This window comes from Alosa pseudoharengus, unplaced genomic scaffold (genome assembly GCF_046254945.1).
Source record: "Alosa pseudoharengus isolate Yale_2024_CS ecotype anadromous, Long Island Sound unplaced genomic scaffold, YU_APseudo_1.1 YU_APseudo_1.1_scf_11, whole genome shotgun sequence".
Lineage (NCBI taxonomy): Eukaryota > Metazoa > Chordata > Actinopteri > Clupeiformes > Clupeidae > Alosa > Alosa pseudoharengus.
In genome coordinates this window covers 237209-249580 of record NW_027468576.1, presented here as the reverse complement: position 1 = coordinate 249580, position 12372 = coordinate 237209, and the positions used below count along the sequence as shown (strand labels likewise).

Here is a 12372-nt window from a genome sequence, read left to right as displayed (position 1 = left end):
ATCTTGCAAACACCCTGAACAGTTTCTTCAACCGGTTCGACACCCATGACCACACCCCCACCTGTGAGGAACTTCTCAGAACCCTTCCCTCCCATGAACCTCACCTCCCGCCCTTTACAGAGGAGGATGTGCAGCAGCAGCTGGCCAGGTGCAAAGTTGGCAAGGCACCAGGGCCAGACGGCATCCCGGCAAAGGTGCTCAATGGAGCTCTCTCCCATCTTCCACTCCATCTTCTGGGAATCCTACAGGACAGCAACAATACCCACCCTCTGGAAAACATCAACCATTACACCTGTACCCAAGAAACCACGCCCGTCAGAGCCCAACCACTTCCGTCCGGTCGCACTCACCCCAATAATCATGAAATGCATGGAGAAAATCATACTACAACTCATCTTACCTGCTGTCAGCACACAACTGGACCCATACCAATTTGCATACCGGCCGAAAAGGGGGACAGAGGACGCAGTGGCATGCCTTCTCCACTCCCTCCTTCACCACCTCCAGACTCCCCATAACTTTGCCTCAGTTCTGTTTGTTGACTTCAGCTCCGCATTCAATACAATCCAGCGCCATCAACTCATCAAGAAACTACAGCACCTGAATGTCACCCCTCTCCTCATCCACTGGATAAACAACTTTCTCAGCAACAGGCCACAGACAGTGAAAATAGGGACTACAACATCATCAACCATCATCAACAACACTGGAACCCCCCAAGGTTGTGTACTCAGTCCCTTCCTGTACACACTTTACACAAATGACTGCCAGAGTCCACTACCCAACACCACTTACTACAAATATGCAGATGACACAGCCATAGTAGGACTACTTACAGACAACAGTTCCATCACAGCCTACCACCAGTCCATCACAGATTTTGCACTGTGGTGCTCTGATAACTACCTCCAACTCAACATTGACAAGACAAAAGAACTGGTCATTCATGCATCAAAATCACCCCCTGGACTCACTCACATCACCATACATGGCCAACCAGTTGCACAGGTCAGCACTTTCAAATATATTGGTCTCACCATTGACAATAAGCTTAACTTCAATGAACATGTCACCATTACGCAGAAACGTGCACAACAGAGACTGTATGCAATACGCAAACTAAGATCACTGTATGTTGCCCCCCATCTCCTTCTGCTACTCTACAAAAGCATCATCCAACCCCTTCTACTCTACTGCTCCCCCTGTTTCTTCACCATACTAAATGTCACCAGCAAGAACAAACTCATTAAAATCTCACACTTAGCATCCAAGATAATACAGCTTCCCACCCCCAGCCTCACTGATGCAAATGACACAGCCACCACACGCCTTGCACGCGCCATAGTAAGCAGCCCTGACCATCCCCTGAACCGGTTCTTCACCCTACTCCCATCTGGCCGCAGATACAGAGTCCTGGACTGGAAAAAAGTGCACTTTAAGAAAAGTTTTATACCCTCAGCAATCACTGCACTAAACAAACTCCTGTGACAATTACCCATTCCCCCTATTCTTTTGTGTTTTATGTTGTCTGCACTGTCCACCTTTTTGCATTGGGGTGTTATATGTTATATGTATGAGGCTGTGTACATCCTGCATGGAATGTAACAATGACATGTGTGAAAAAGAATATCCTTATAGGACAATAAAGACTCTATACTATACTATACTATCCTGCGCATATCTCTACAATGAAATAATGTGTCTAGGCTAATCTATATTTTCAATAAGCAATCACTACATGCCTATGGAAACAATAAGTCAATATATTAGAGATATCAACAGTAACGCAGGAATGCGCGACTGAAGTGGCCATTTCAAAGTAATGCCCACAGTATCTTACCAAGTGTAATGGTAAGTGTATATAATCTTATATTACAATACAAAATCTTGTTAGTATGTTTTTAGTATAAAGATACTTACATTGAGATTTCTTGTAATATTATTTGACTTAAAATAAGTCAAAATCTTCTTAAATTAAGACATAAAAAACAAACAAATTTATCTGCCAATGGATTAAGAAAATGTAAAAAGAGTGAACCTGATGAAGCATTGGCGAAACGCATCATTCGCAAAAAAATAAACCAGCAAAGAAAATCCACCAGTGTGCGGTGATCTTTCACTTTCCTTTTATGAAAATGTACTTTAATTTAAGATGAGATTTAAGATTTAACCCTTAGAACCCTAAGCTGTTTTTAGGGCATTTTCACTACCTTTATTCATAAGGATTTATTCTGGTCATTGTAAGTGCCACACACATATATTATATATTGTTTTTTTCAGGAGAGTCTAGGCTATTCAGATCTGCCATAATTTCATGTATTAATACTAGCATTGATTTTATTTTGATTTTTAAAGAATTAAAATATAAAAAGTGTATTATAAAAATTCTTATATTTTGACATGTATCTCACCATAGCAAGCTCACAGCTCTACATGCATTTCATGTGGTTGTAGGGCAGACTGTCCTGAATCGGGCAATATAATTGCCATGTTGGAGGGATACTCTGGGGCTGAGCAATTTACAGAAATGTTTGCTGTGTGATTTACGGAAATAAATGCCATTTTTTATAGTGACCTTTCTGAGCTCCATATCTGTGACACGAACTGATCTGACCTGACTTGACCCGAGGTTATGTGTTAGCCTGCATGCCTGTGTGTATGCTGTCATAATAATTCTCAACTTTTTACTGCATTGCCATGAACAAAGTAAAGGCAAAAAAGGTGTTTATTTGTTGAACAAATTGGGATGCAATGTGAGCCTTGAATTGGATGCCATGCAGGAATTTGCTAGGATCTCAAAACCGGAATATGAACATGCTTTGCCATAGAGAAACACATGATAGCATTGGATTATAAACATGCTTTGCCACAAGAACAGACAAAAACGTGGGGTAAGTCCAGCTATATGAAGTTATTATTTTGCTGTCACTTTGTCTGTTTTATAACCCAGAAGGATGTACTTGGTATCAAATGATAGCTCTGAGTCTCCTCTTTCATCTGACATACGTGGCATATCTATGCGATCACGGGTCCGCGAGTAATTCAAACGAGAGTAATGAGTGTGCAGCGTTGGTTTGTGTACATGACATTATTATTTTGCAGTCACTTCGTCTGGTTTTATAAGCCCGAAGGATCGATAAACATGTTAGCAATGGATAGCCCTGTGCCTCCTCTTTCATCTGATATGCTTGCCATATCGATGCGATCACGGGTTCGCGAGTAATTCAAACTAGAGTAATGTGTGTGCAGGTGAACGCAGAGAAGTATAGACTGTAAATATGATGCAATTTGATTTAATTTCATGATTTTTTTTAATTTTCATACTTGATCGTACAGACAAGTGTGTAGTCTCGTTGGAAAGCCCCACTTCTGCTCTGTCGTGCAATAAAGGTTTCATCTCGCTGCGATGAACCGTTCCGGAGCAATGTAACAGAGAAGAAGGGGTGTGTTTTTTGACGCACTTTGCGTCAATCGGGTTCTAAGGGTTAAGACAAATTGTCTTAAATCTTAAATTTTAAGATATATTTTCTTAATCCTACTTTTTTAAAACAATCAACTCAAATAGTGTGTGAACTTTAACTTTAGGTTACCCTGCATCTTGTCATTTGCGTGAAATGTAGGCTTACATTAGCCTCCGTTCTCTTTTATCTCTCTTATATAACTAGTATGCTGAGGAATATGATAAAAACACATTGTTAATGTTACTACCCTATGTTATTTAGCCTACATAATTTCAGTTTTTGCTCTTGAGCATGAAGATGACATTTGTGGCATAACTTCATTATGTAAATTTGCATTATGCAAATCCAAATTGTCTAGCCTATTAATACCATATTTTCCAGACTATAAGTCACACTTTTTTCATAGTTTGGCTTGTCCTGCGACTTGTAGTCAGGTGCGACTTATATATGAAAAAATATATGATTGAACATGTTTTTAAATGTTAATTAACTGACATGAACATGAAACATTACCGTCTACAGCTGCGAGAGAGCGCTCTCAAATGCACAAGTTCTGTGCACTTTCAGTCATGCATACCTAAATCCTGAAATTATGGCCGGGATTCTATTTATAGCTGGTCCTCAGATTCAGACAAATAAAGGCCAGTAATAATTTTGTTTCCATTTAACTCATAAAAGAGCTCTTCTTAATATTTTATATTGTTGGTTGGTTTAATATTGTTGCCAATGAAAAGTCATTGTCCTACACCATCGCTCTCAAGCTACCAGCCGCTTGCCGCCTCCTTCTGAGCTTACCAGAGGCTGAAGCAGTAACCTAAACACATGTGTACCGAGTTCGACCATTCGCTGGGATTTGTTTTCATGCTAGTCGAATATGACCAGTTTTATTGCAAACTGCTAAGCGTTTAATGCTAGCCTTTGGGGCAGACGTACAGTAAAAAGTAATCGCTATTTCTATACCATTAACAAGGCTCAAAATAGCACCACACTTACACGGTAGCATAATGAGGGTCTCTACATGTAAACCGAAGCACGTCCTCCATTAACGTTAGGTCACGTAAATCATAGATTTGCGTGACTTTTATTATTATGCGCAATACTTAATAACTTATGCGCAATACCCGCAATCCTGCGCTGAAATATAGGTCCTGGTTTTAATTTGTTTTCTCGAGGTTGCCAGCCGGGCATTTGCACCTGCTTGGTGCAGCTTCGGTCTGCACGTCCTTTTAAAACCGCATCTTTTTCTCTCTCGTGAGCATTTCATCTGCTGCCGGCTTGTCTCTCCACATCGCCCATAATGCTTGACTGCAATGCATTCTCCACATTTTTAGCTAATTTTTCATGTACCACATCAGCATTTTTGTTTAGTGAATCTTTTGTAAATTGCTTTACAATTACCATCGGGCTTATAGGCCTATTGCCTGGCTTGCTTTGGTCATATCCTTTTAAAACCACATCTTTTTCTCTCTCTCAAGCATTTAATCTGCTGCCAGCTTGTGACTCCACATCACCCAAAATGCTTGATTGCATTGTATTCTCCACATTGTAGCTAAATTTTGGTGTACCACATGCCATTTTCTTTCAGTGAATCTTTTGCTTTACAATTACCTTCCGGTCCTCCTCTTGGCTGCCTTCACTCCTTCGTCTTCATTAACATTAATCTTTTTGGCTCTTTTTAGTCTCTGTTTTTGGTTTTGGATTTTGTGAAATACATTTCTAAATAAATGCGACTTATAGTCCGGTGCGACTTATATATGTTTTTTTCCTGTTCATGACACATTTTTCTTCTTGAAGACAGTTCTTATAACACATGAAATATATATAATTGATCACAACGGATCTATAACAATTTAGGTTCTATCCCTAAATACACTTGTATTTATCAGACAGATTTCCGTATCCTTGTTTGTGTGATGTGCATTTAGACCACAACGGGTCCTAGAACTTAGTTTCACAAAACAAAGCATAATCGGGTTTTTTTTTACTGGCCTGGAGCATAGGACTTTCTTTCCGCAATGCCTGGCTGAGTTCACTACTCCTGTGTATTTCAGTGCATTGCGCAGTATGTTTTTTGCCCATATACAGCAGGGCCGTAGTCACCATAGACATTGAGGGGGACGTGTCCTCCCCAATATTCAAATATGACCAAAATGTCCCCCCCAATATTCGGACATAGTAAAAAATAAAGAAAGAATAAAGCGCTATACTCAGGGATTAAAGTGAAAAAAAATAGTTTGACTGAACTTTTTTCAGGCCATAAATCATATGTTGTTCATATCTACCTATAGAGATAGCACCCCTTTTGCGGTCGCGACCTATTGGTTTTTAATGTACAAAAAGATGCAAACAGCAAAGTAAAGGGAGTATTCGCCTAATTCACACGGCGGCCATTGTTTAAACCAAAACGAGGCTACAGGGTACACTTACTATATAATTAATGCCACCTACAGGTGAATGCATAGAAAATAACAATCCTATGGTTTGTGTACCCTGTAGCCTCGTTTTAGCCGCCAATGGCCGCCATGTGAATAAGGCGAATTGAGAGTGTTCTTGATTGAGATTGAGTTTTCCTGATGAACAAATATATATTTTAGTACCATCCCTGACCATTGCTGATTAGCCATTCTAGCCATATTTTCTACTGCAGCAATATTGTAGAAAGGCTTTAACACACTCTTATTTAATTACTTCAGGCCAAAAGTGTTTAAAGGGGAGATTTTTTTCTTGCACATATATGCAATTAAACACCAAGTAAAATCTATAAAATCAAGTTTGCAAGACTTCCCATTTCCTCATCAAAGTAACGAATCAGAACATTCTAGATATTGTTCATATTTCCATTGTTGCCTCATCCGCATTTAATGAAAACATGGTAATTTTGAGTTTTACAGACAACTCAGTTTTCCAATGAGCAGCAATACTGTGTGTGCTCATGCAGGAGGTCTGCGCATTTGATAACGACAATCTGGAGACGGAGCTTTTGTCTTCAGCAACAGATTGTATAAGGTTGACAAGAGGTTGTGATATGGTGAGGGACCGGTCGTGTTGCGCTATGAAAGAACATGCGTAGCCTACTTTCTAAACGTAAAAACGGTCAGCCATAGATAAACGTAGCCTACCTCTGTCGTGGTGGCTAGTTGCACCAGGTAGGGAAGATGTCCTGAAGTGCACGAACGTTAACCTTATGGCGGTCTTCTGATTGGTGGCGTGCTAAAACGTTTTCCTATTGCATCCATAAACAATTTTCTTGTAGCGAACCGCGCAAAATCAAACCTCTGGCACTTTAATTTCTTTACACCATGGCTTGTTAGTTCTCCCCCGTTTCCAACAGCTGCCCATCTCCATTTATTTTTTAACTTTTGACACCTGCCTTCCTTTAGCAACAACGCATCCATGACAGCTAGTGGCCTTGCCAAATAGACGCACACAAATCATGACGCTAATATGCGAGGTTCTGGTAGGCCTACTGGTTATGTTTTTGTGCTATAAATTAATAATATTTTATAGCAAAGTTTTAAGTTGACTATTTTAATTGTCTTTTTGTCAACATACACTCACAACCTACTGTCGTTAAAAGTGAGGCCTAAGCAAAATAGACTACAAGGCCGTCTGTGCGTCACAAACACGACTGACCCCCTTACTCGACAGTTCGCGATGATGACAATATTATTATTATTTTATGTTAACACGCTCAGTCAAAACCTTCCATCGCAAATTAATAATAATACATTGCATAGGCTACGGTTTATATTGCGTCGCTTTACACATAGCCTAATGTTAGTTGCATTGATTAAAAACTGTAACAATAATAGTAGCCTACATCGGGTGGCATAGCAGGCCATCTGTGTCCAGGGGTTCATAATCCATCCATGCCATGCCTATGTCCGTCAAAAGTTTGGAATAACCTAATTGACTGACCTAACTAACGACTTGTTTGTGATTTTTAATAATATTTTTGTATGGTAGGAAATGTATTGAAATTCTGTTTGGGGGTCCCTCAGACCCCACCACAGATTTGGTCCCCCCCAATGTTGATATCATGACTACGGCCTTGATATATAAAGTGTCTTAGAAAGTAGCCCTCAAACCTACTCACCTGGAGTGAAGTCACCTCTGTAGACCGGAGTCTGTGTTGCAAGGCGTTCGATAGTCTCGGCAACACAGGGGAGGCAGAAAAATGCGAGAAAAATGCTATTGTAAATTATGATACTTCCCACATTTTCACTTTTCTTGACACATCACAAAAGATGAGATGTCTCCTGTACTGCACACAGGAAATTCAGTCTGCTTTCCTCTTTTCAAGCACCTTGTGTCTTTGTTTCAATGTCTTTCTATACGGCTCTGGTTTGCTTGTCCTCTGAGTTCGTCCTTAAGGACGGTTGTTAAGGACCTGAAGCCGGTCTGTTACGTTCAGCACCCCAATCTACGAACCCATGCCATGTCACCTTGGGTTATAGCCCTCTGAATGGTCTCCATCACCTCATGAGGGAGCCCATCATCAAGCAATCTCTCCAGTACAGGGGCAAGACTTTCAGACAGCATTGGCCTTGGAGCCTGATGCCAACTGGTCCACTCAATTGACCCAGCAGGTCCTTGTGACATGGGATCTGCCGAGGCTGGCCATCCAAGCAGTGGAATGTGATCTGCAAACCATGACTGAGTCGGCCAGTAGAAAGCAATCAGAATCAATTTATGTTTTTCCTGACACACTCTGTGTGCTGAAGAGGAGGGAGAATATAAAGTAGAATGCTTGGTCTATGGGTTGGCTAACATGTCTGTGCTGTGATTAGGAATGATAAGTGGTGCTTTACTGTACTCCTCTGAAGAGGTCCACATCGGATTCAACACGCTGGGCAGATATATTGCACAAAGCAATAGGAACTGGCTTTGAGCCCTCAAGGATCTTGATTAAGAGAAACATTTGAGGGGAACTCAATGCTTAAAGTGATTTTTATTAGTGCAAACTGACTAACGTTTCAACGCCCATGCGTCTTCTTCGACTTCGAAACGTTAGTCAGTTTGCACTAATGAAAATCACTTTAAGCATTGAGTGCTCCGGTCCTGCTCCTTGGCTCTTGTTAGACCTTGGATCTCCCTTTTTGACTTCTGCGTCCTGTTCCGTGAGCACCAACCAAAGCGCAAGTGACCCCCTTCCACCAAACATTTGGGGGGAGTTAACACCTCCCCACTATTCAGATATGCCAAATGGTTGTATTGCCCATTCTGATTAGCACATGTGAGCCTTCCAAGAAGTGAACAAAGGTCTTTTGTACAAGATGAACTGAACAGTACTAATACATTAATGCAGAGGCATCTCATTGGATACGTCCAAACACCATGCATAGTGCTGCCTTTGCATAGATAGATACGTCTGTGGTGTGAGAGCGCACCTGCATGTCATAGACCAGTGGTCGCCAACCCGTCGATCGTGATCGACCTGTAGATTTTTAGGACTTACCCAATAGATCCCGAGAATAACAGGAAAAATAAAAACACACTCACCAAATTCCTGCATATTCGCCAACGTTTACAGGGCCTAAATTTCAGCGCGGGATTGCGAGTATAGTGCATGATTTATTCAAGACCCGCAACTCTAGCATCATAATGCAAGAAATTCCCGTACACATTTTACAGTGCTGTCTGATAACGTTAATCTAATAATGGAGAGGCATGAATGCGGGACCGGACGGACCAACTTCTAACCGAACATAACCCCATGCAGACACACACGCGCACAGCACCACTTTGCAGGTGCGCACTCTCTTTCTCTCTCTCGCAACAGGACTTGTCACCACTGAAGTCAAATTATGCTAGGTGCTTCTACATCAACTGCTACCTGACAGAAAATTAAAACGAAAGTTTAGCAATCAGGAACTGTCAGGAATTTGTTCTCCATTTGAAGAACGTAATCGATTGCAGACGTGCACAGACAGCTACAGACACAGAGCGCATCGTAGGCCCAGGCCTAGGTTACTTTCACTTTCTAGAGTGCGCTTTCATGCTTCATACCAAAACAGCTATCAAACATTATCAAATTTATCATGGCGTGTTGTCACAGACACATACTCCAATTAGAAAATCAAAACCAAAATCATGTAAGTAAAGACTATGTTAAGTGTTATTATCTCATTAACGCCTGTATAAGGGGGTGGAGGATGTGATATTTTTGACCTGATACATTTGCCTAAATAAAAGGCGTTAAATTGGAAGTATTTTGGCTCTGATTCTCTTTTGACACTTCAAGGTAGATCTTGCCTTTGTTCAGGGCCGAGGTCAGGGATCTTGGGCTCAAAAAGGTTGGTGACCACTGTCATAGACCTTATGTCTAGCTGACTCTACTGTGAAAGTTGACACTGTGATCAGCAGCACCGGAGCCCCACAGGGAACTGTGCTCTCTCCAGTCCTGTTCACCCTGTACACATCTGGCTTCTGCTACAACACCGAGTCATGCCACATGCAGAAGTTTTCTGACGATACTGCAATTGCGGGGTGTATCAGGGACGAGCAAGAGGAGGAGTACAGGAGGCTGGTGGAGGACTTCATGCAATGGTGCAAACTCAATCAGCTTCAACTCAACACTTCAAAGACCAGGGAGATGGTGGTGGATTTCCACAGGTCTTAGCCCGCTCTGCTACCAGTCTCAATTAATGGGGTCAATGTGGAGGTGGTAAGCACCTACAAGTATCTGGGTCTCCATCTGGACAATAAACTGGACTGGTCAGCCAATACTGATGCACTCTACAAGAAAGGGCAGAGCAGGCTGTACTTCCTGAGGAGGCTGCGGTCCTTAAAATTTGTGTGCAGTAAGCTCCTCAGGATGTTCTACCAGTCTGTTGTTGCCAGCGTCCTCTTCTATGCAGTGGTATGCAGGGGAGGAAGCACAAAGAAGAAGGATGATAGGCGACTTGACAGCCTGGTAAGGAAAGCTGGCTCTGTAGTGGGAGCTGAACTGGAGTGCATCAATTCAATATCTGACAAAAGGACCCTGAACAAACTGATCAACATTTTGGACAATGAGTGTCATCCACTCCACAGCACTATTGTAAAGCAGAAGAGCCTGATCAGCTGGAGACTTCGCTCACTGCCTTGCACAACAGACAGACTGAGGAAGTCATTTGTCCCCAGGGCCATTGAACTGTTCAATGCTTCACTTAAGGGAAGAGGAGAGATAGACTGACTGACAGACAGATAGTCTGTCTGCCTCTCCACCCTCTCCATGTTTGTGTACTGTCTGTCCACTAGCCACTGCTTCACTGTTTACGTGCTATATTAGCACATATGCATAAATCATCCCTCCATCCCACAGCCGGATTGTGGTCACACTTATACCTTTAATTAATATAGTTATATATATATATATATATATATATTGTAGATAAAGTTTTTCTATAGTTTTTTTATATTACCTTGCCTACTCTATATGTATTTTATGCTGGTCTCTAGACTTATTCTTGCACTGTTGCACTGTTGGACTCATTTGCAACATCACCATGACACTCACTCTCACAGAGCACAGGCTCAGTCCCTGCCTCAGTCATTGCAAGCGTCTCATGCTAAATCACCCACTATGTGGTTACTGTTTTAGACTTGATTTAGATTTAGTGTTATTTAGTATAATTTGTATTTTAGTATATTCTTGATCTTCTACTGTCCTTATTGCTTGTTGTGTTTTTTATATTATATACTCTTAATTACTTTTTCTGCTGTTAGTGAATGTTGTGTGTAATGTGTAATGTATATTTTATTCTTCATCTTGTTTTAACTTTTTATCTTGTTTTTCTGATAAACTGTTCCTTAGCATCTGTAAAAGCACATTGAAATGCTCTTATTGTATGAAATGCGCTATATAAATAAATCTGCCTTGCCTTGCCTATGCTACTGAGACCTTGAATTTCCCCTTGGGGATCAATAAAGTATCTATCTATCTATCTATCTATCTATCTATCTATCTATCTATCTATCTATCTATCTATAGCTCCGTGGGCCAGTCAAGAGAATCACACTCAGAGAACGTGCAGGGTCGGTGAGAGGAAAATTCACACAAAATCAGCAAAATGGTTATCAGTGATGTGGTTTATGAACTGCTCAGTGCGCACTGGAAGTAAGTTAGCAGTGGGCACATTAATATGTAACAGTGTCCGCACATCAGGGTGCTACACTTTTTAGACAGGGGGTTACATGTCGCCTGGGGTGCACAGGATGTTGAAATATCAGTGAGCTAATACAAATGAAGGTACCCCAAGGTAGGGCTGTGACGCGCACATTTCTGAACAGACATGAGGAGGAGCAGCTGTGGAAGCACTGGTTGCATGGCTTGTATCTCTGTGGCTGACCTGTAGCACAGAGGGCACAGTGGCCATGTTCTAATAGTGGGGCAGTCTTCCATGGAAGCATGAATTGCAATGCCACAGAATTGAGCCACAAAGTTGGTAGGATGTCTCAGATAACAGCTGCTCTGAAACCCAAAGTTCAGGGCTTTGCAGTGTGGAAATTCCAGCGGGTCACAGAGTGATGACAAAACACAGGTCATGCCTGTCCATGTGTGGCCAGGCTTTCCTACATGGTGGTGTGCAGAATCTGCATGAACCCATGTTGTAAAAATCCAGATGAAAATCTGGAAACTGGAACAATCTCCATCAGAGGTGGATAGCTAGTTGCCATATCCAGGAGAGAAACACATACTGTATACCCAATGCAAGTCATTAAGAGGGCATTCTTGCCATTTCCTGGAATGGCCATCAAGCCTGAGTTTCATAACTGTTAACATATGATCAACATATACATTTTCCACATGGTCAGTTTTTGGTCAGATATTTTTAAAATAAACCATTTTAAAATGTAAAATTCTGCAAAATGCTCATTTTGTATCCGTTGTTTACCATGTACAAGAAATATTGGTACTTAAGAAAGG

At 41.4% G+C, this 12372-nt stretch overlaps 1 protein-coding gene across 4 annotated transcripts in view; it reads left to right on the top strand.

The window, feature by feature from the left end:
* The window catches only part of LOC143116548 (inactive carboxypeptidase-like protein X2), a 309062-nt gene that overhangs the window by 249365 nt on the left and 47325 nt on the right, over positions 1 to 12372 (top strand). The gene's annotated exons all lie outside the window — the stretch shown is intronic.